General features: G+C 45.6%; 1 protein-coding gene across 2 annotated transcripts in view; it reads right to left on the reverse strand.

The window, feature by feature from the left end:
- LOC117732294 (PDZ domain-containing RING finger protein 4-like) overlaps positions 1-23857 on the reverse strand; it is a 105993-nt gene that overhangs the window by 21040 nt on the left and 61096 nt on the right. The window lies entirely within an intron of this gene.

The following is a 23857-nucleotide window of genomic DNA, read 5'->3' on the forward strand; positions in this document are numbered from 1 at the left end:
AAGAATATAAAGTAGCCTTAACTCCAGCATGAGGGACTTTGCCATCCTTGTGGTTGTCCCCTTGGCTGATGTCTTTCCAGCTAAACACATTGCCTCAGTTTGCTGTGGAGGATCTGCAGTCCAATCTGACAGATGGGAAGGGTTTCTAGAGGCCTGGCTGCGGCTTCGGAGATACTCTCAGATATTATCATCGTGAAGATCCGTCTTCATCACAGCATTTCGAGATGTCTTGCGACAGCTCTGCAAAGTGCATCATCAGTTAGCGCATCCCGAGGATACCAAAAGGTGACGACGCAGCAGAATTCCAATGAGAATCATCTTTGCAAACGGCTTATTTCACACGTGGCCTTCATCTTGTCACATTTACACACCATTTCTTCCCACATTCACTCCCTAACACTCAGTACAAGCTGTAGCGTCTTAAAAGTTTCATCACACGTATTTTTGATGTAGTCACACTAGCATAAACCGTCCTCTTCCAAAGTATGCAAATACATACTCATTCATAAACACTTGCTGGTAAACAAAATCTGTGCAACTAATTATTTAGCAGCTGTTGTGTTTATCAAGTCCAACGCAGCTCTGCAATTGCTTGGAGGCCAAAACTGCTCCATATGCACAGAGTCAACATGAATCATCTTATCAATATATGGAAGAAAAAAAAGGTGATTATTCACATTTGCTGCACAAGGAGATGATCAGGAAAAAAAGTGACGTTGCTAGAACTGGCCGTTGGGATGGAGTGGCTGGACCAAGACACATCTACTGGCTGTTTGCACATGGATATGGATATGCAGCAGCTGGAGCCAGAAGAGAAATGTGCTTCCAACCCAGCGCCCCCTGAGATGACCACCAGCCTTCCCTCAACAAATGCAGTAAACCAGCTTAGAGGAGTGTAACCAAAAGCATGGAACCTCTTTTCTTTAATTTTCTCTGTGGCAGAGTCCCATATTGACAAAGACATTGTGCACTTGGGACGCAGCCGAGTGCACTACGTCTGCGCTCCAGTAAATATCGCACGTCACTTTAAGCTGTTCTGAGCAACAAACACTTAAAAAGTTCACTAGAAAGTCACTGTTGATACAACTATGAGCGTGTAGTCGCCTCCAGCGAAGCACAATCCCCGAAGGTTCCCTCGTCTGTGTCCCATCTTATCGAGCATCCTCCAGGTATGAGGAGGACAAGCAAGAAAGAAGTAACCCGTAGCAGCTTAGCCGGACTCCTCAGGCGTCTCCTTTGTCAGAGCCTTCGTCTCGTCGACTCCTGCCTCCCATCGATATCTCCAAAGACCGAGGGCAGAATGTAGTGACAGTGGTAGCAAAGTGGGGCCAGTTTATCTGTTAAGATGTCAACTTCAGCCACATCTGATGTTGCTTCTGCCGAGGGACCATTTCTATGGCAGGGAGGCCCAGCCACCGCCGGCAGCTTGCAGTGGATTACTGATAGAAGTGATTGATGTACTTCTTCTAGCAGGAGAAAAGGCAGCCCCAGGCAGTAGACTCTAATAGTCCATTAGCTTTTTTTTATTTTAATGCCTTCAAATTAACTGCATACATTGCTTTATGGCTCGCATGTAGCACTTTGAATCTTAATGAAATGTTTTTGTTTTTAATTTGCTCGAGTTCAGGCCGCGCGCAAGGAGAACGTGTCCGTCTTCACTCGCATTGCTTGGCTGAAGAGGAGATGTGTTGACTTGAATGAAGGTCACCCTTTCCACTTCAGCTACGCAGACGAGTAAACGAGGCTTTCAGAAAGAGCATCCGAGGCTATTTAACCAGCGTGCGTAACCTTGGGTGTTGCGCTTAACATCTGTACACGCAGCGAGCCTCCGTTACACACAGTCTATATCACCTGTGTGCCGTCACCTGCTGGTTTGAGTGGCAGCCTGTGGGGTGTTAAGTGTATGCAGGCAGATGGAGGAAAGTGTAACATGTAGGTCATCCAGCCCCGGGAGTGTAGCGCTTACAGCCGGCGATTACACGGCTGTTCTCTCTCCTCGTCTTCGTTAGCGAGCACGGCCACTGTGCTCTGGAGATGGAAGAGGGACCGCTGCTACTGAACTGAAGGCTGATGGAGTTACGGTAGGACTCGTGAAATGTGGATAGGTCAACATAGAGACATGACAAGACATATTGTGGATACAAGAGTATGGGAAGTTGGAGGGGCCAGTAGTATTTTGTGACTCTGGGAATGATCCATTTCAAAGTTTTACTCTGAATTACATCATTAATAACTCTCAACAGAGAACCACTAGTCTCTAGGATTAACGAAAACCCCAAATGTGCAGATTTTGTCTTTGGACAGGCTATCTGCTTCTATCCGGTTCCTGCCAAGCTAATTGGCTGTTGGCTATACGTTCATAATTAGCGTAGATACATGAGTGTTATCCATATCATCCCAAAAAAATGAGCATCTTTCACTAACAAAGTAGTTAACATTTTGCATTCCAACTAAAATGCTCCTTTAAAGTCGTAGTTTGTTGGGGAGCATTTTACGCCTCAGTTCGTGACACAACAGCAGAGAAATGGGCAACACTGTGCAACAAAGGTCTCTGGCCGGACTTGAACTGGGGATTTTGCAGGTTCGCGGTTCATGCCCTAAACCCCCCGGCCACCAGAGCGCATCATGGAAGGCATAGCTGACTTCTCTCCTCAAGTGTTTATGTACACAAGCCTGCAGCTTTGGCTTTTTATCAAAGAACCGGATATTTTCATATGCAGAGGCTCATCTTTTGTACTGATAGTTTGTTTGTGTCCACGCAAGCCTCAGAAATCCTTACAGAAAATGAACTTGACTTTTGGTTACGAGAGTGGCAACAACAAAAAAATCACTCTTCATCAATTTTGCTACTCTATTGTTTGTTTATTTTCCCGACAACAATAGAGCGGAGGCCTGGACCTGGCTCTACGCGCCTGAACAGCAGCCGCTACACAGCAGCCGCTACACAGCAGCTCGACGTCTCTTATGTTGCGATTCCGTCTCTAAACCTGTGAAACTCAATTTGCATTTTTTCGAAACATAAAGAAACTGTACACTAGTGAGAATGGGAAGCGTTCAGTAGAGACGTGGAATTAAATACTCCCTAATGTAATTCCAAATGCTGGAAGGCTGAGTTTTCATACGAACATGACTACCTCTCTGCGAGAAAACACCCAAATGCCTCATTTCAATAATAAGTGTCAGAATAAAAAACGGCCTTTAGTTCACTACAGTACAGCCTTTATGAAGGCATAAATCACACCCAGACAGCCAGCGCTACTACTGTCTGAGCGACTCAAGCAACGCTCCAATGACATGAGAGAGTGACAGTGAGAGAGAGAGAGAGAGAGAGAGAGAGAGAGAGAGAGAGTGAGAGAGAGCACTGGGGAAATCTGACAATCCCTTCAGCATCTTTACACGAACCAATGTACAGGCCTCCTTGAACCCCTCCAGCCACATAAAAAACACTCCACATGGCCCCCTGGGTTATTTTTCACATTAAAGGCTCTACACGCTGCTGCTGCTGCTGCTGCTGAGGTTTTATGCCCACAGAACATTTGATGAATTCTGCCAATTTTCTTCTCTGAGCAGCAATCGCGTGTGTGTGGAGAACTCCCTTTATTGCGGAACCCGTTTCTAAACGTAACGGGCTCATACCATCCGCTCTAAAATTCACGGGACGTCTTTTTTTACATTTTTATATATATACATGCTTTTATTATCCAATCTTGTGCCGTAATCGCTCAGCGCGAGGACAAACTGGACAAAGGGAGACAAGGTCTTAATGGGAACTCTCCCAACACGTAATGTCAAGAGTGTTGCGTCGCAGTGTCGTCACCTACTTCCACTGCCAATTCCTACACCTACTCCTTTGCACTCGGCCTTGTCTGCTGCGTTGTGTGAGCAGTCACACATTACCTAACAGTGTAATGTGTCAACGTTTCCAAGTAACTTGCCAAACACAGATTGTAGGTCACTGTTATTGCATTCATTAAAAGCTGTTGTTGAAAGCTGCAACGCACACGCACACGCACACACACACACACTCTCACACACACACACACACGCACACAGAGATAGGACAGGCAGAAAGGCAAAGACTCACAAGCATCCCGCGGTGCTCACAATGCTGCACATGAAAAGCTGTCGGGTGAACATTTCATCATATTTCATACTGCGCTTCGCCCCGTTTGTCAGATGCTCAGTGGAATGATTTCCACGATATCCTCCTGTTCTGCTTAGAATCAGATCACTTCCTCCCTGAAATTAGATCAATACGACGTTCCATTTTCATCAATAACAGATTACAGTTGAATGCGAGATAATTGTCCTATCTTATTTTGACTGGATTATGAAATTCCGCGAAATATGATTTGGGACTGGTAACTGAGTGCTAAGTTAATCAGCTTGTTCAAGGTTAATGGTAGAGGCAGAGTATATTTGTTAAAGAGATTTAGAGATGTGAAGTTAATCTCTGTGCTTAACTTCTTAAGATCTTGCCATCTTGGAGTGAGTTCTAATGTAAAATGGAGGGAGAAAATCGAATTAGAGTAAAAGCGGCACTTGGGTGGATGAATAACTAATGGATGAACAGCCTCCTCCTTGGTGATAACTGGTAATTGGTTTGGGGGTGGGAAAGGAGTGGGTGATGGGGGGGGGGAGGAGTCTGATGATGCCATGTACTGTGCAGATCAGCAAAATGGCCTAGCTGGTGTGAAAAGATGTTGTAAGGAGTAATGGTGCCATCCATATGCCGAATGAAGAAAATCAAGTGGGTTCTGTTATGGAAAACCTCTAACCGTGCTGGAGGGAGGCAGAAAGGAGGGAGGATAAATGAAGTGGCCTAGAGGAGTATTTTCTGCACTAAAAAGGCACAAAGTGCACACAAAGTGCACACCAATCACACAAAAGTACAGCGACCGCTCACTTTGTCTACTTCTGCCCACTTCTGTTGTCTTCCTGGGAACAATACTTCTACATTTACAGAAGAAGCCCTGCCTACATTTTAAAGGAGCGTTACGGTTTACTACAACTTGGTTTTTAGTTTTACTTTTCATCATCGATGACAACATTGGCACCAGTAATTTTTAATATCTAGGGATGCAGCACTTTTGGGAGATAGGATTTGTTTGTTATCTGGCTGAGAGTTCGACACCACTCTCATATCTTTCTTTTAAATATGAAGGACGAGCCAGTCTCTCCCAGTTGCCTGGCAACCTCACGGTGACAACAAAACTTAAGGAAGTCACTGCAACCGGCCAAGAAATATTTGCACTTTGGCTTTTGTGCAGATTACACAAACTTATAACATGTCAATTAGAAGAGCTTTAGAGAAGCTGGGAGGCAGATCCTTCTCACCCTGAGACAGAGCCAGGCGAGCTAAGCTAACAGCTGCTGACGGGAGCTTCATATTTGGTATCAATCTTATTGTCTGACCCTGAGTAAGACAGCAAAAAGGTGCATTTCCCATTCTGTCTTCGTCAAAATGTCTCCCGCTTTGGTCATATTATTGTCTTCCGACGTGAAACAGAAGATGGTAGCCTGTGACACGTCAGTTATAACCCCACAGGGAAATGTTGTATACAATAGATGATTACAATGGACACTTAGTAATGTTGCTGTTCTCCTTGGTTTGTTCAACACATTCCCAGAGCTCAGCAATCAACTTGACGTACGACGTTCTTATTATAGACACACATAACGGTAAAAAATAGGAAAATAAAACCCAAGTTGTAATGAACCAGATTTATCCTTTAATTATCAGCTACATCCCATTAAGCTTTAGAGTGCCGATGAGATGACACAGGTAGCAGATGGCACTAGTAATGCCTACAAATGCCGGGCCGGTCTTATTCACGGTGGCCTGGGGAGACTTTGAAAGCGGTAAATTGTTTCCTTCACGTTTAATATGCTCATCCTAGCAGCAGAGGCAATTAACACCGGATAAGCACTATTTACATAATGCCAGACACACTCGTGATCACAACAAAGGCATCTCGTCTGACTTCCTCGTCTCGCCCCTCTCCGACCGGCTCTTTGTCTGGAAGGCCCATCGCACGGTGGCTGGTTTGAGAGCTGAGGTCAGACGGTGGCACGTGGAGCTTTGACAGTGCAAATAATAGACTGGGAGGGGTTGAAAGGTCATTCAGGACCCCTGTGGCTGGCTACTGATCTGCCTGTTACCCATTAGCTGGGGGCCGGTTCAGGTGGGGTGTCAAAAAAAGGAAAGAAAGAGAGAAGGAAAGTGGAGACGATGGAGGATGGAACAAACCAAACCGACAAGGAGCCTCTACCGCTAAAGAAAACAAGATGTCACTCCACAAAACAATTCCTCTTTGCACATAATGTGTGTGATTGTGAGGATATTGAGCCCGAGGCTGCTGTTTTTAACACTTTCACCCCCTGAAGCAAATAGAGTCATTAGTGTCCCATCACAAATGTCAACCACCACAAAGGACTCCACAATAGAGCGGACCAGTGCCTCACGGACCGACAGCGAGCAAGTTCGGTCAATGCTGCCAATGTCAAAGAGAACTAAAAGGACAGGATTACTGATGGTAGCCTGAGGCTGCGAGAGCTGAAGTCTCATTCAAGCTTTCTTTGCACCAAACTCATCCTCAAGTCCTAATTCAAACACTGGAAACGTTTCGGTGCAAGCAAAGCTGGAGGGGATGTCTGGCTGGTGTGTTTTGATGAAATGACTGTAAGGCCTCCGTGGTTTCCGATGAGTAAACACGAGATTATGGACTTCAGAGCACTCAGCCACGCTCAACACCACCGAGATCCAGCTCACATACTGCAAACAGTGGCAACCTTTTGATTCCGCAAAGAGCAGTTTTAGAAGTCCTTTGGAGTAATTACATTCACTTAATAACTAACGATTCTTAAAAGGTACTTCTTAGAAAGTGAAGCCATTACGTTTGACTTCTCTGTGTGATGTAGAAGGACAGCATATAGACAAGAAGACGGCAAATCGTAGGCATCCGAAAGTGATCCCATTTTAGCTGAAGGGCAAACAGCAGTAAATAAGATCAAAAGTTCCATTGGAAAAGCAGAGCTGTTCCAATTAGGACGGCGCTTTACAATGAGACAGTGATGAAGTTGCTGATGATAATCTTATCCTTGTAAAGAGCAGCGGCACAAAGCATGATTAAAAAGAAGGACATTATCTGAGAAGAGTGATCACAAGTGTAATCAATCTACTTCGAGGCTCCCCGCCGTGTTGTTCGGGGGCACGGGGAAAGTGCCAGCGAGAGGTTAGGAGAAGTCGATGTCTGCGATTTCCTCTCGACCCACTCGAGTCTCACTCCTTGTCAGGTCCCCGAGTCGATAAACAAAGGGAAGTGAGAGGAAATTGGATGCAATTCAGTGCTTCCTACTGTGTCCTGATTAGAGAGAGGGAGCAGCGGAGAAGAAAAGATGCTCAGAAGATCAACTGTACACGTGATCAATAATACTGTACCTGTTTACATCAGACCATGAAGGACATGACATCCTTATCACTCACAGTGGCCTCATTTGATCACGGATGGCTCAACGAATGGCATCGTAGGGCCACAACCACTTGACCATAAATTGACATTCACGTCAGCCTCCTAGTGGTGACTACAAGTACTGCAAGACAAGGCACTCCGTTTTAGGGGCCCTCACTGATATGAATCAATTTAATGATGGGTTTTAGACACACACACACACACACACACACACACACACAGAAAACATTTGACAGTTTCCAATGTGTCAAGATGTGGAAGTTGTTGTATAATTTTGCCCCGAGCTGTCTCGCAAAGATTTGTAGAACGTCTGCTGTTTGTCATCGTGTCTCTCGTAGATTTGCCCCCCGCAGGCGGTTCCTGCGGTGTGTGAACGTGTATGAATGGTTAGATAGTCCTGATGGGCAGGTGGTACCTTGCATGGTATTCCCAATGTAACATGATGGACACATTATGATGATGGTTAAGTATTCTCTTAGGAACAGGATTTGTGTACGTTTTAAATGTGTGACATTTCATTGGCCCTGGGCCGGACACATTTGGATTCCCATTAGCAAACTATATTTTAAAACACTGTAAGAAAGTTTACTTGGAAGTGACAAGTGAAGACAGAAATGACCAAATAAAGCATAAAGTATTATGATCAATTAAATGGCATTTGAAGCACTACAGGCCAACTGCGATACTTAAGATTTCATGACGCAGTCCAATGCCCTCCATCGCTGTCTAACAGCAGAGATCAAGTAACCGCTAATAGAAACAATTAAATGCAACAAACAATGTCAGCCAGCCTATTCTGAATATAATGTAACACCTGTCAAAACATGTTCATATGACCTGAAGCTTTGCACAGTAAATGAGCTGTAACATCACCGCACTCTTGATGGAGAGAATACATTAATGGAAAAGTAGTCCACCTGGCAATTTTAATGTATGCAAAAAACAAGCAAACAAACCAATCTTGATTAACAACACCTGGCGCTGCTGTTGTTTGAAGAGTGCATCCAGGAATGAGTGGAATGTGATTTACAGGCACAACACACAGCAAACTTCCTGATTAATGATACTGCCATCGCTTGAAGTTACTCCAAAAGAAGAAGAAGTAAAAAAAAAAAACTGTGTTGATGAACATATTGAGCTCGTGGAGGCACTCCAGAGCTGCACTTATTAGCCGGCACTTTCGGAAATATTTTCACACTTTGACAAGGAGTCCGCCGATGGCCGCACTGCGTCCAATGATTGTGAAAAAAGGATGGGAGATCGGGGGCGCTTTGTAACGTGGTAATGGTATGCATGTGGCGGTGATGAGGGGGGGGGGGGGGAGTGGGTGTTTTAACACTGTCATGGGAACCATAAGTAGGCCACGTATGTGACGGCTGGCCTGCGTGTTCGGTGTCCCCGGGTATCATAAGGCTCGGGCTCCTCCGCTTAATGGGTGTAATAAAGGATTGTTCATGGCGGCGTCCGCTCATTTATTCTCATTCCTGAGAGTGAGAGGGGGCCGCTACAGCAATCAGCCGCTGCTCACCGGTTAATTCCGAGGCAGATTTATAGTCATGCTGTGTAATGGATGCCCCGTGTGCACGCGCATGTGATTGTTTCTGTGTGCGTGTGCGCACAAACTCATCCTACCTGTGGACCAAGCCTATTGTTTGACGAGGTTTCCTACTGTGACGCCGAGATTACATATTAATCAGCTATTAAGTGCAATCGCAGCCATGTTTTGGATCCCAATGAAGCTTATACCAGGAGCCCACACCCGGGGCCATACAGGCTGTCATCTGTCCTGGCTCAGGGACAGGAACAGGTCACTTGTGGCTGTGGTGGAGAGCAGAGACGCTCCTGCCACATAGAAATGACAGCTGCTCTGCCTCTGCAGAACCGGGTGTTTGGTATGAGGGGTAATGAGGCCAGGTGACAAGATGTGAACACTGGCAGGGGACGAAGCAGCATCATACACTTTTCCATTACAGAAACTTAACGTAAGGAATGTAACATGGAGCCGTGTTCACTGGATTTTATTTCCATGGTTCCTGGAACTAAATTATGGCACTACTTGGAAGATTGTACTCGACAATTCGGCAATGCCAGCGAAGCTTTTCATTATAACTGGACAATCAAAATGTGCAATTAAGGAGAGCATATTTTATTTCATCAAAAGGGACAAGTCTCGACAGCCTACTCTCCCTGACTGCCCACATTACTGCGACAACACCTTCCTACAGGTACATGCTGCACAACCTCAGGAGAATACGTCCTCTTCTCACAGGTCCAGGCTCTGGTCATTTCACGCCTAGAATACTGTAACTCCCTCCTGGCAGGTCTACCTGCTAAGGCCATCCGACCTCTGCAGCTCATCCAGAATGCAGCAGTCTTCAACCTAAATGTACCGACACTACTCCGGTCCTCCACTGGTTACCGGTGGCCGCCCGCATCCGCTTCAAAACATTGGTTCTTGCGTACCGTGCTGCGAACGGATCGGGTCCGGTCTACATCCAGGACATGGTCAAACCGTACACCCCAGCTCGTTCACTTCGCTCGGCTTCTACCAATCGGCTTGTAGCTCCTTCACTTCGAGCTAATCACTGAACAAAATCACGACTGTTTGCTGTGCTGGCTCCTCATTGGTGGAACGAGCTCCCCATTGACATCAGGACAGCAGAAAGTCTCTACATCTTCTGCCGGAAACTAAAAACGCATCTTTTCCGACTATACCTTGAAAAAAAAAACGATTAGCACTTCAGTGGCACGTGAATGGCACTTATGGTATTACTTATGGTATTTCTGTAGTTTGGCTCTCTTGAAGAAATGTTACTTTCTTGATTCTTGTTGTTCTGAGTTTATACTCATCGTTGAATGCACTTATTGTGAGTCGCTTTGGATAAAAGCATCAGCTAAATGACATGCAATGTAATGTGAAGTTGAATATGGACTAATAATGACAACCAAGCGACACCAAGCATGTGGGAAGTGACGGGAGCTGGAATCAGATCTGGTTTCTTTCTGCCTCCCCGTCCGCCCCTATTGCCTTTTTTTCCCCCCTGATTTGTCTTCCACTACTTATCGTTGCCTGATTGTGGCACATCCCGGACAAATGGAAAGTGCAAGGAGACTAAAGCTATTAGTCATGAGACGATCGTGCGGCATCCTCTGACACTGTCAGACTCTCGGGTCTCGGAAGTTTTTTCTTTTTGTTCTTATCTGCCGCACGGTGTGCGGAGCTGGCGAGCGATTATGGTTCATTTACACCACGGCAGCCACTTGGCAAGGATGCCCCACTCCATGTGGAGCCAATGTAACACTAGAATGAGACCAAATGTCTCTCTCAATTGGAAAGCAGGGATGGGGAGTGTGTGTGTGTGTGTGTGTGTGTGTGTGTGTGTGTTGGTGGAGGGCATCTGCTCAACATTTACCTAGTGTTTTATAATTAGATGAGCGCAACTGCTCGGGTGCAAAGCGTCTGTTCCACTGCGATTTTTCTGATAACAATTCTATGACTTGGAAACAGGCGGAGGAGGGCTGTAGACGGAGACAATTAGTGAAGCTAATGAAATATGAACCATATTGCAAGTGAAAAGAAATCTGTGTTCAAAACATACAGACTGGCGCAGGGCTGGAAGTTGGTCATGACAAATGCTAATTGTTCCCAAGCAGCAGTACGGCAACCTGTTAAAAGCCCGCTCACATCTGGCACTTTTGCTTTTTCCCCCATCTCTCTCTCTCTTTCTCTCTCTCTCTCTATCTATCTCTCTCTCTCTCTCTCTCTCTCTCTCTCTCTCTCTCTCTCTATGCTCTGCCAAACAGCAACATTTAGAACAGGAGGATAACAGCTCAGTGGGTGCAGAGAGAGTCCATGTGAAGACAGCATGATGCTCAGCAAAGAGCCGCCCCGCCGGTTCATGGAAATACTTCCGTCGCACAAAATGTATTTTTAGGATAATCAGACCTTGCCGTCGGCGGGTTATTGCAGAAAAGAGCACAGGTGTAGCTGTAACATTAATTAATAATAGCTCCGTCCAATTTAGGTGTGGCAGTAAATCATTCTGGAGATTCAGCACGCACAGCGCCAGGGCACTGCAACTGGAGCACCTGAACGGAGTGCGACCATTAGTCATGTTATCAATTACACCTGTGTTCAATGTATCACACATGTCTGTTGTATATGGAGGTCAGTTGCACACGCTGTGTTGGTTTTAAATAGAAATGTGCAATTTGGCGACAATGATGCAATTGCGTCATAAAGCAACGCCGCAACCCACCTCGGTTTAGGACCATGTGTTCATGGTCTTGTTTATGGAAAGATTGCTGTCGTGATTAAAATAAATGCCGACTGTTTGTAGAAGAGGAAAAGTGAACCCAAGTCGCAGCCACATATTGTATTGTGTATTCATATCCACAGCACAACTAACATCCTAACTTTTTCTGTGGTTTAAGAATTTCCCACTCGTCTCCACAGGTCAGAGGTCTTCTCATAGACTACGTGTCCATCAAGTATGAAGCTGGAGCCAGTTTAGCATTAATCTCTATTCAAAGTTATGAGGAGTTAAGTGCTGGAACAATTTATTGGCAAAATGACTTTCAGGAGTCGCCGCTGGTTGCCGGGCAATATCTAGAAATAGTCCAGGCACAACTTTTAGTTTGTGAATGGATTAAATTGAAGAGGATATGATGTGTTGACTAGTGAGGTGTTGGCAGGCAGATTTGTTCTTTTTACTTTGGGTAAACCATGCTTCCTGTTTTCCCCGGCTTTAAATCGGTATGATGCTAAGCTAATTGTCTATGCTTACATACAGAGTGGTATCTTAACTAACTTACTTACCAAAATGCTGAACATTGCAGCTGATTTGCTGAACAGGAGAATAACTATTGTGTGTATTACAACTAAGTAATATAAAACTACCTTCTCTTGTATTCTTTCAGCTAATGTTTTTTTAGGACGTAGGAGAACTGTTTGTAATTGACTTTCAAATTAGCCCACCTGTTCACCCAGCAGATACAGCATTCATTAATAAATATGCTGCTTTTGCAATTTCGCCAACACATGCTCCAGCCAGAATGTGTCACTTCACAGGTGAGAGAGCTCTTCCTCTCTCACCAATCAGCATTTAAAGTCACCTTAAGCATCATACACAGAGAGGACCATGCATGAGTTACCTGTTATAATCATGCAGATGGATGGATTTTCATTTCACAAACAATTTATCTTTGGATAGCTAAAGGAAATGCCTGAACTTGTATGCCAGTCCTTCTCGAGGTTTGTATTTACAACCCAAGCTCCCTTCTAAGTGTAAACATCAACTTTATCCTGGAGGCCACTGTGTATTAATGTTGAAAACAAATACAAATATTTGTGTGGCCTTTTTATATGACATCTGTATTTATATACATTTTCATATTGAGAGGGAGGACTTGTCCTCTGTTGTAAGCTTCCGCCTTGAGTGGCCCTTTTTCTGGCATAAGAAGACCTATATATCTTAGATCCAGGGGGGCCCTCGCTGAGCTGTGGGCTGCGCTCGTCGTGGAGACTTGTCAGACAAAGACGGGGAAGGAAAACGGAATTCATTCATTCCCGTACAAAGAACACGCAAGTGAGATAGCTTTTCCCCAAGCATCCAGGGATATTTCCAGATTGTATGTTTCTTGAAATACAACTCTGTCCCCAGAGCAGGGAAATTTAGTGGAAAGCTGAAAGAGCATTATGCAATGTTTTTGTGACACACACAAACACACACACACACACACACACACACACACACACACACACACAAACATAATGTCAAGTGGGAGCCAGATATCAGTCGGCTCCTCAACCTTTTTTTTTTCTTACAGTGTTCTCTCAGTTCCCTGAGGAATCGCAGGTAGAGGAAGCAACCCACAACCTGATCCCAACCCCTTCTCTCTCCATCTCAAACCCATAGTCTGCTATTGATTAATTCACAAACAGTCTAAAATGCACTCATTGTCTAAAAACAGACATTCCTGTATTGATTAACTTTGTGCTATTCCCTCAGGCTCCCTCAGTTCCAAAGGCAAATTCCCTTAAACTGCAGTCACTCGAAATTTGCTGCCGAGTACGTTTGGCTGAAGCCAGCTCTGGGGCTTCACTGTGGTCCTTTGGCACTGATCTGTCGCTGTCTGTTGTTTCTTTTAGGGCGCTCTCAGCGTGTCAGTGAGATGACAGCAGCCACTAGTTCTTCACATTTGACATGTGATGGAGAGCAACTGACGTGGAAGGATGACGCTCAGAGTTGGTGATACGCCAATGACGCTAATAGATTACTACTCAGCGCTCCCCTGACATTATCCAGTCACTGTCTCTCGTCTTTCTTGATCTGCGTCTCTCTCTCTCGCTCACATCTCACCTCAGAGGGAAAGGGAGTGTGCATTATCCACTCAGACTGAGATACATTCACAAACAGTTTGTCCACAGTTAGTTTGGCTTTCATCCTCTCCTACTTATCCAGGCCGAGGTGGCTAGACGTCCTTCTATGCAGCCCAGTCCTGGAGTTCTTTCTGGGCTAACATGACGTGTTCCCAAGCCAGATAGGATGAGTGCAGTAATCGCTCCAGCATGTTCTGGGTCTACCGGCTGTCTCCACCCAGATGGAGGTTCCAGACCAGTGCAAAAAAAAAAACATCACAACAGATGTTATACTAAACAAGCTCAACCAAAACTCTTTCCCCTTGGGAAAGAATGGGAATCGTGAATTTCAATTTTTCTTTCTTTCACGGTGAAGGGCCTCTTGGTCCCAGCGAACGGCCAGATTAAGAACGATTCCAACTATGATTTGACCAAGATGGAAAAAGAGTAGCTTCACCCAGAAGGAAAACAAAGGCAGGCTATTGATTGGAGCTACCGATATAAAAACAATGCATACTGGTATAAAGTTTGTTTATAAATGATTCTAAAAATTCTTGGCAGGCAATTCCTGAAGAATGGAGACACAATTGTAATACTTGGATGAGAACCAATACATTTTAAGACGTGATGAAATGACAATGCCTTTACTGAGGTTTCATTTTTCAGCTTTTCCAAACTAAATCTGTGAACACAACTTCACGGAGCGAGGGGGCCGAATGCAGCAGGTGCCCCCCCCCCCCTTCCTCAGCGTGCCAGTCTGCCTGCAAGTGTTGAGGCTGTGAGGAAGGAGGTCTGACTGTGAGAGGATCTGGGTTGTGTGGGAGGTGCCGGGTTGACTGCAGTGCTGCGGGGGAGAAAACACGGTCGCCATTCCAACCTCACAAAGATCGCATCTTCTTTCTGCTGTGAACTCCTGATCGCTGGTGTTTCACAACAACGTGGCGTGTTGTAAAAATAGTTTATTCCTCTCACACGCTCATCTTGAGACGTATAAAAATGAAGTGTGCCTCATTTTGCATTCTTCTGCGACAAACATGGTTTATCATACGGACATTCGCATTTTAACAAAACTAACTATGTGAAACATTTCTTGGAAATCAATTTAACTCACAGGCCTGCTTACTTCAAATTCTAATGCAAGTGGACTTTTAAATTGATTTTGCAATCCAATTAAATTACATTTACACCGAGACGTCAACTGAGCCTCAGCCTACATTGATGCGCCATTGATTTCCTTTGAGAGAGGCACGAGTTTTTAAAAAGCCATTGTGATGCTCTCGTTGCAAATGCAGCTCATTAAAAGCGAGGCCTTTGGAACTGTGTCAGTGTGTCAGTGAGACGGCGGCGACGGCATTAAAGCCACGGCTCAGCACGCCACTGTGGACTGAAACACTTAGCCACATGGCAAACTGAAAACAGGAACCCTTAAACTTTATTTCCACAGCTACGGGCTTGTTGTCTGGATTTGTATTCTGGCTAAAAATACCTGATACGGCTCCTCGTGTTTTCTTAGGATTTGTCACCGCAGCAGCTGCATTCATGGAGCTTCTTATCGCTTTCCCTCCCCAGAGCCTGTCTCTATGAGCCGGGGAGCACGGAGGTGCGAGTGTGTGTCACCCTTCCCATCAAACCGCTGTCAGGCCGGGCTTATCACGGGAGCCACAGGGGGTGCCTGCTGACCTGTGGAGTGACACCCAGCATGGCCGCCTCACCCGGGGGGCTTTGTGTCACCCTGACACCCCCCTCCCCCAACACACACACACACACACACACACACACACACACTGATCTCCTGACCTGCTACAGAATCAGTCGCCCTCTCACACACAGACCTGTCACAGACAATCCACACCTTGTGAGCCGGCGCGCAGAGGTTATATAGCAGAGGAATAAAGAGCAATGTAAAAAAAAAAAAAAACACATGGCAGTTGTGACAAAAGAGTGAAAAGAGGCCGTCACTGAGGGTAGCCACCACAAGAACTCAAAGCTTTGTCACCTCTTTTTATCGACTATAGATCACACAGGCAGCCTCAGCCTATTTCTCCAAATGTCAGCGGTGATATTGGAGCTGATATCTTGACAGCAGGGGGGGGGGGGGGGACTGGACGCTGAACACATTGAATCGAACAGATAAGAAAAGGCCTGTGTATTCTGTCAGGTCCTCCCTCAGTTCACAGCGAAAAGAGGATCTTGTTTTTTGTATCACCACCCAGAAGCACGGGCAAAAATGCACATCTGTGACTCACGCGTGAATGAAGACAATACACGGTTTCTTTTTTGATGAGGCCTTCTACAGCACAGCAAATGACTTATCCTGGATCAACTGAAAATGAAAATGAACACATTTTTGTTATCACTTTCTGAAATGATTTGATTGAATGATTACAAGCTATTTTAAACTACCTAAATCTTTCTTTGTCTCTGCCAACAAGTCAAGTTGCAGTTTACATCTATGCACGTCCTAAATGTCATCGCTTCATCTTGTTATCCTATTAGACATTTGTGTGACATTGTCATGATTAGCATATGAATGATTGAGGTATGGCCAATAACTTCACAGTGACCTTGACCTTTAACCACCTAATTGTAATTGGTTTATCCTTGACAAAAAAAGACTAATATCTCATATGACCCTGTCAGAGAAAGCTGAGAGAGAAAGGATGATTCCAATACTATCTATGCTGTGACACCAGAAACAAAGCAGAACAATAAAAACACAACTAATAGGATTCCAGTTAGTTAATTGCTTAATTATGATTGTTGCATGAAAATACTGGACGGAACTTTTTTCCATTAAGACCCTGCTGACATAACCAGGGAGAAGTGCACAGAAAAAGCACAAATACATCCATCTCTCCTGTGACACTGTGTGTTTCACCTAACGCTGTTGCGTGTATGTTTCATTCCAAGCATCCAATCCCCACTAATTGGAAGAAGGGAAGATGTGTTCTTGTGAATTGCAATAAATTAATGAGGGCCCTTCTGTCTGCTTAAACTCAGATAATCCGCTAAGAGGCCCCCTGGATGCAGATGCACAACCCCCCGTGTGCGTCCCGTAGCCCTTTGTTTTTTTACCAATGTTTGTAGTGGAAAAGCACAAGCTGTCAGGTCTGCTCTCACTCTACACACGAGAAACACACACACACACACACACTCTCTCTCTCTCTCAAACACACACGGACAGAAGTCTCCCATAAAAGCACACACACACACGCACACACACACAGACACACATAGCAATCACACTCAGATACAAACCAATTTAGGCAGGGACACAGATAGTCATGAGTGTACTCACATATATCTATTCACACATGCATACTCATATGTCCAATTAAAAAACACACACCAGTGATGGGCGTGTGTACAGGGAATAAACTAGCTGCTTTGAAATGCATTATGTCTTGTTCTGAGTTATAGAGTAGTCACGGTTAATAACGACGGGGGCAGAAAAAAATGGCTCCTTTGTTCACCGGCAGAGGTACGGAGCATTGTACACACACACACACACACACACCTGAGTCATCTTACACCGGCTTCCATTCATTAAATAGACGCTGTGGTTCACCGGGGATTGGCATTGAGATACTCAGGCATGTAGTTCATTTTCTCCGTGGCTCCTCCGGTCTGATTGAAGTTGACGTCCTTTGATCTTGATCGCCATGCGAAAGCTCAAACACGCACTAAGACAAGGCTCGGTGTTACTCATGGATGACGCCTCGCTGATGTCATCCTCATCGGCTTAAGTGAGATTTACCCAATGAGGTAATGAAAAAAAAAAAAAAAAAAAAAGGTGATCGAGTAGCTGTGATGACCTCCAGGACTTTGTTTGCTTCTATAATTGGTTTCTTGTTTCTTGTGCGCGTATATTAGACGATAACCTCCCATCACGGCCCTTGTCTGACCACCTTAGCACAGCGAACAAGCACTTCTACCTTCCCGACTCCCAGCAGTGACATGTAGAGAAATGTGTCCTCTGATGAGCAGCTTTAGTTCCCTCAGGAAAATGATGTGTCATGGTTTTGTTCGTGCAGCTGTTACTTGGCGCTCGCTGCGAGGGAACGAAATCGGCACCGACGGGAAGCGCGAGGAGATAAAACAAAAATCCTGGAGATGTCCACGTTGGGTCGGAGAGGCAGAATCAGACACGGGGGGGAGGGGGGCTTTATTTGAGGCTGAAAAGGTCAGCTGGGTTCTTATTGAGATAAGACGACAAGGGAAAAAGGTCAATTCATCACCTCCCTCCTAAATCCCTCCTGCTCCTCCACGCTGAGATTTAGTGGACTGACTGATCAAACTCATTGACTTCATGTCTCGTGGCGCCATCTGTGTCCGAGAAGTACGGCGCACACATCCAAGATGTGTGACCTGGATTTTTTTTACTTCCTTTTAATGTTCTCTTGTCTAAAACGACATTGTGTTTAAAAAAAAAGAATGATTTTAAACTATTTGCGAACCGTTATACAGAAGCAGCCGAGCACCTGAACGTGTGATTCGCACCACATTAGACTGTGAAATCTCCAGTCACACAGCCAGTGTGAGGTTATGCAATGCTCTCTGCAGCGTCTTCAACCTGATAAGTATGGGAATAGCATTAGACACTGAGAAAGGGACGTAAATACTAACAGCCTGAGTGGAAAAAGATCATCTCAGCATATTTAGATCTCAATTTCAGAGTCTGGGAACCCCGAGACCGACAGCGGTGGAGCTCCGAACATGTTTGACTGACAGGTCAGGCTTGTGGTTGGAGACTTCAGGATGGAGCAAAGAAAAGGCACTGGAACTGATGGTGGGTAATGGGTCTGACTCAGAAATATGGTTCTTTATATTAGCAAGGCATGAAATTGATTTCTAGGTGTATGCATCTGTCCATCTGTCTCCCTGTGCACCTAAAGAGAGTTTCAGAAATATGGACCTTTGTATTGCATGGGAATTGCAAAAGCAGCCCTGAAAGCCCAGATTATATTTGGGGCTAATCTTTCCCAGGTGGACACGAGATCAATCAAGCAGCACGTTCTGTCTCTCCTCCCCCTCTTTTTTTTTCCTCGCTCCTATCAGTTTTAATGGTTACGGGACATCCTTCAAAAAAACATAATGGAAAAATAAGATGGATGAGAGCATTTGTAGCTAACTGTCTGGAGATAGTGCTGAAGATGTGGTGGGGGATGAGAGCGAGGTTCGACAGCATTAATGTCCCATCAAAGCCATCACAGGCACACGTATGGCCATAGAGGTGAGGCTGGAGGGCTTCTGGATACAGGAGAATTATCTCCAGTGTAGGTTCCTATTTCAAAATAGGCCTGCAACTAACAATTCTTCATTGTTAGATGAGCTGACAGACTTTCAGAAAATAGTGAAAAATGCCTCCCACACTATTTCCTAAAGCCCAGCGAAATGTCTCAAATGAGCAACAAACAGCCTTGATTAGCTTGATGATTTGACAGTTTATTATAAAAATGCTCCTCGGGAGTTGCAGTTTGACTTGTTTCTCTCTTATTGTCTTTGAAATAAAAACCTTTGCAAAGACGCAGCTCAAAGTGCCTCTTAAAAAAAAAACGAAGGTGAAAAACATGTTCGCAGGAGGCAAAAAGGGGGGGGGGGGGCATGTTTATAGAAAAGACGACGCTTGAGGAACACCATCATTATTCTTAAATATAAATCACCTGACTTTTATGATTGATTCAACCGGGAGAGTTCCTCGATCGTTCAAGCTTAGCTGTGAAGTCAATTTACATCATCTAAGCAGAATATATTATTTTCGCAGCCCGAGACGTTCGAGATTACTCCTCTCCCACTTTACAACTCTTTAGACTAAATGCAAAAGTAATGACCTTGCTTACACAGATAACACACACATATATACACTCTGCTGGCTTCGTTGTGTGATGATCCGTGCAGCCCGGTGAAGCTCGACAACCCTTTTCCTCAGGACGCCTGGCTCTCGTGATAGCTGCTCAACCTTTCATTTAATGCATATTCATTACCGGCATGGACGGTGGTGTCGCAGAAGCAGCAGCAAGTCAGACGTGTCCTCCTTAGACCTTCTCCGGTCCACAGGTTTCACATGTGGTGCCACCACAGAGAAGAGCCCCCCCACCCCCCACCCCCCCACCCCAACGGGCTCCACCCGAGGACAAAATTAATTCCAGATTTGCTTCACGTCACGTCACGTCCGTCTGTCCCGTCCCGTCAACCTGGTGACGCTGCTCAACGTGACATCGCTAAACTCGGGAGACTCCATTACAGTGCCCTAATGGTCGCTGTCACGCTCTGAAATTCATAAACACAGCTTTCTGGTGTTATAGTTAGAATATTCACTCAGACAGTGTTTTTGTTTCCTGTTGAGCGATGTGCCTGTGTGTGTGTGTGTGTGTGTCTGTGCGTGTGTGTGCGTGCGCGTCTCATTCATATGCATCGGCAAATTATCAGGGACTGTTGTGCCTCATTGAGCTGGAAAGCAGCTTACCATTTATTTCTCACATGCAGCGGAGAGCGATACTGTTTAATACAACTTATAAAACTGGTCGATGGTGCTTTCAAAACTTAAGAGGAAAAGGAAAAGGAAAGGCCAGGCTCATTAGAAAATGACTTCACAGGATAAGAAAATGTCGAGGGTCTGTGCTCAACATATTAAACAGCATTAAACAGCAACAATAGGAGTAGCTGGCTGCTACTGTTACCTAGTGGTGGCTCATCAGCGCTAACCATTCACACCTCGAGGCGTCTTTCTTCAGCCCGTTCTCATTCCCAGGGCTCTGTCCCGCCCCTCGGCATCTGATACCGACGCACAAGGCCCCCTTTATCCTTTATCGTCCGTATGAGACGCACCGGGGCTTTAAAGTTATGTATCTCCTCATTATTAGACGGTCAGAGAAAATGCTCCTGGATTGCGAGTGCTTGATCATCATTATCATTGGTGCCGGAGCAGAGACGTAAGCTACCGTCTATTGGACCCGTGCTTACGGGACAGCATGCCGCAAACGTCCAACCGGGGAGCACAGCTTCGCCTTCGCTACTGGAGGCCAAGGCCGTATTGCTGGAGGCGAGTGGGGCCCGGAGGACCTGAACCAGGACTGATTGGGGAAGACCTGTTGCAGTGAAATGAGAGGTTTTCTAAAGGGGGCTCAGAAACACTGACACTTTCATCCACAGGGACCAGCCAAATCCACACAAAAGGAAAGTTCCTAGCTTTAATAGGTAAAAACATGTACGTATATAATCACGGAAAGGTAATTAAATAATAAAACCACTGTTCTCTTTAGTTGTTACATTATCAAAGATCCTTATTATAATTGATGCAGAAATATGTAAGATGCGATGTAATGTTGTAGTAGGCATTATTTTAATCATGTACTGTATATACTGTTGGGGCGCTTCATCTACTGTTGAAATGCATTAAAAAGTTAATTTCTCTCTGAAATGAAGTTTGAGTACATACTACTCAAACGTTCTACTCAACTTATCCAAATCATGTGCTGGCGCGTCAAATTGAGAAAGGGAAAGTTAGCCCGCTGCCCAGAGAAGACGACGCGCTAGGAGCTTTCCGTCTGTCTCTTTTTGGCTCCTTTTGTTTTGATCGCAGCCCTATTTGCAAAAAAAGGCTTTTGTCAAAAGACAATAAGACAATGCAGCCCATTGATGCATAAACACACTGGCACGCTGCAGAAATCTCCTACGATACGCATAACTCTGAGCTACGCCGCGCTGCACCACTCATCAACATCTGCCATTCTGCTAATTAGCCCCCCAAAAAAAGCCACACATCACTGGGTTTCAGCGGTGCACAGACAATGCGTGACACTCACGTGGGGAGCTCACGGACACAATGGGAATAACAAAGCTCTGCCAGATCACAGAGCGGATCTACTACAGTATGCTATTGTCTTCAAAGAGGGCCCGAGCAGCAGTCTGGTTGAGGATGCGAGCTGCATGATGCTGGTCGAGCGGAGCGGGAGAGTCTCTCCATCTCGGGTCAATAGGTTCAAGAAGGTTTCATCCTTGTAGAACAAAAATGGGAAAAAAAAAACCCTTCCCACTTCCTCTCCTCCGCACAGAGGACAATCATGGGAAGGTTAAGTGGAGTGGAATCCAGCAGAGAGCAGACTGGAGCAAAGGTTGAAACAAATGTAATCAGAGAGATCAGATATATATATATAAAAGAATCATGCACAAGGTATGACGAGTAGTAGGAATAACAATAAGAAAGTGGTAGTTGGAGTGGAACAAAGTGCAAAGCAACGGGAAGATTCTCGTATCCTCTTGTCCAGGCAAGAGATCCGACACAATATATAACAAAAATGCGAGCGCTGTGAGATAGCTGAGAAAGGCCGAGCACATTTCCATGCAGAACACTCGCAGCCGTGAGAACAGAGAGAAAGCGGGAATGGAGAGAGTGTGAGGGAGCCGGAGAGTCATAAATCTCCCACAGCGAGTGGGGTCAGGCAGACGGAGAGCGTGTCAGAACTGTTCCTGAGTGTGAAAGGAAAGGGGAGGAAGGTGGCTGACCGACCGCTGGGCTCCTCGAATCAACCTGCCGCGAGGCCGGTCAGTCACGCTGTGGCAACAGCAAACCACTTCTACCTCATCTGCATAACACACATTGCAGCAACTCTGCATAATCAAGTGTGTGCGTATCTATGTCTAGATGTGTGTGTGTGTGTGTGTGTGTGTGTGTGTGTGTGTGTGTGTGTGTGTGTGTGTGTGTGTGTGTGTGTGTGTGTGTGTGTGTGTGTGTGTGTGTGTGTGTGTGTGTGTGTGTGTGTGTGTGTGTGTGTGTGTGTGCAGCAGAGAAAAAAAATTGATTGAGCGAGGAAAAAAGCAGAAGAAGAAAAAACACGAGGCGAGGGTGAGAGATGAGCAAGCCGGACAGATGAGACAATATGTAAGAAAAGGGGATTAGGATGCCGGCGGTGTGAGCGCGGCTTCCTGCTGTCACAACACACTTCTCCTGACCACAAAGACATGGCGACACACTTTTATAGCTGCAGGGAGAGAGCTCTGCTCCCTGGAGAAGAGTCTGTCTCCCATCCCTGTTCGTCTCTGCCAGTCGTGTTGCTTTTTTTATGCATCGGCTGTGTCGCCGCTGCTGAGGGTGCGCTGCTGGTTTTTTGGTGGCTGTGTGCACGGAGAAGAGCTGGATTTTCTGTGCTGTTGTTTCTTTATTGATAAAACAGTATTTCAAAGCAAAAAAGTCGACTCAATTACCTGCCTTCCTCCCCCTTTCGTCTTCTCCCCGCATTAGTGGGATTTCACTCTGGCTACTTTCCTTAATTTCCCCTTTTCCCGAGCACTTTCTTTAACAACTGTATTTTTGAACGGCTTACTCTCTATTCCCGTCCCAGTCTTTATCTTCCATGCTCTATATACTTCCTGCCTTACCTCCCACAGCGGTGATCAGAGAGTAGGTGCTGATATTGCAGCTCCCGCCTCAGTATATCAGTGGGTGGACAGACATGCCAGAGAGCCTCCTGTCAACAGTGAGCCCCCCCCCCCCCCCCCCTCCCTCCCGGCTAAACCACGAGGAAAAGGAGTCGGCGCTATTTCTTAACAACTGGTGCGGAGAGAGCCACAAAAGCCGAGATAAGCACCAAGACAGCACTATTTTTATGGTCCTCCTGAGGAGAGGCAGGCACTTTGGTGGCTACCTATTCATCTTTCATGGTCCCTGGACAATGCTGTCTGTCTGCTAATATTAAACAGGCCATTAGTGAATGCAACCTCCTTTACTGCTGATCCAGAAGCTCGCAGCACGGCTTTCTCTGACCGTTCATGCAGCTCCGTGTCTGACGGACATTGTCCACCGCCAGAGTTTGGCAGAGTCTCAAGTTGCACACGAGGTGAAAGCTCCAGGCAGTGGTTAACCCCAGCTAGTTCACACACACACACACACACACACACACACACACACACACACACACACACACACACACACACACACTTCATCTCATCCCGTCTTTTCACAAGGGTAAAGAGACACATTTCACGTCTAATTAATGCACAAGATGGTTGTATAAAACGGCTAATG

This window comes from Cyclopterus lumpus, chromosome 6 (assembly GCF_009769545.1).
Source record: "Cyclopterus lumpus isolate fCycLum1 chromosome 6, fCycLum1.pri, whole genome shotgun sequence".
NCBI classification, from domain to species: domain Eukaryota; kingdom Metazoa; phylum Chordata; class Actinopteri; order Perciformes; family Cyclopteridae; genus Cyclopterus; species Cyclopterus lumpus.